The sequence below is a fragment of the Rattus norvegicus genome, chromosome 4, assembly GCF_021556685.1.
Source record: "Rattus norvegicus strain SHRSP/BbbUtx chromosome 4, alternate assembly SHRSP_T2T, whole genome shotgun sequence".
NCBI lineage: Eukaryota > Metazoa > Chordata > Mammalia > Rodentia > Muridae > Rattus > Rattus norvegicus.
This window is the reverse complement of record NC_141537.1, coordinates 84,696,642-84,697,264: the sequence shown is the minus strand read 5'-3', so window position 1 is coordinate 84,697,264 and position 623 is coordinate 84,696,642.

The window sequence follows — 623 nt, the reverse complement described above, 5'->3', positions numbered from 1 at the left end:
AAATATTTTTTTTCTTTTTTTTTTTTTCTTTTTTCTTTTTTTCGGAGCTGGGGACTGAACCCAGGGCCTTGCGCTTGCTAGGCAAGCGCTCTACCACTGAGCTAAATCCCCAACCCCAGGAAATATTTTTTAAGATTTCTTTATTTTTATTTTACATGTATAGGTGTATCTGGGCACCCAAAGTGTGCCTGGTGTCCTCAGAACCCAGAAGAGGTCATCAGATCCCCTAGAACTCTAGTTGGATATACAGACTGTTGTGAGCCATCAACCAGGTGGGTGCTGGAAACTAAACCTGGATTCTCTGGAAGAGCAGTCAGTGCCCTTAACCACTGAGTCACCTCCCCAGCCCCTTTACAGCAACCTGTGAAATCTAAAATACTTCAGATCTGGAGTATTTCAGTAAGGAACACCCAACCTGTGACGTGAAACATGCGTGGCCTTTTATACCAAATATAATAATTGAAGAGTCTCTGTGGTACCTGATGCCCTCTCTCTGAAATGTGTCCTTATCATGTAGATAAGATTCCTGTGGTCCTTAGCATCTACCGTTCTGTTCTTAGCTCACATTTCTGTGTTTTAACCACATGTAAATCATGCTGGCAGCAGCTGTTTTCCTTCGGATG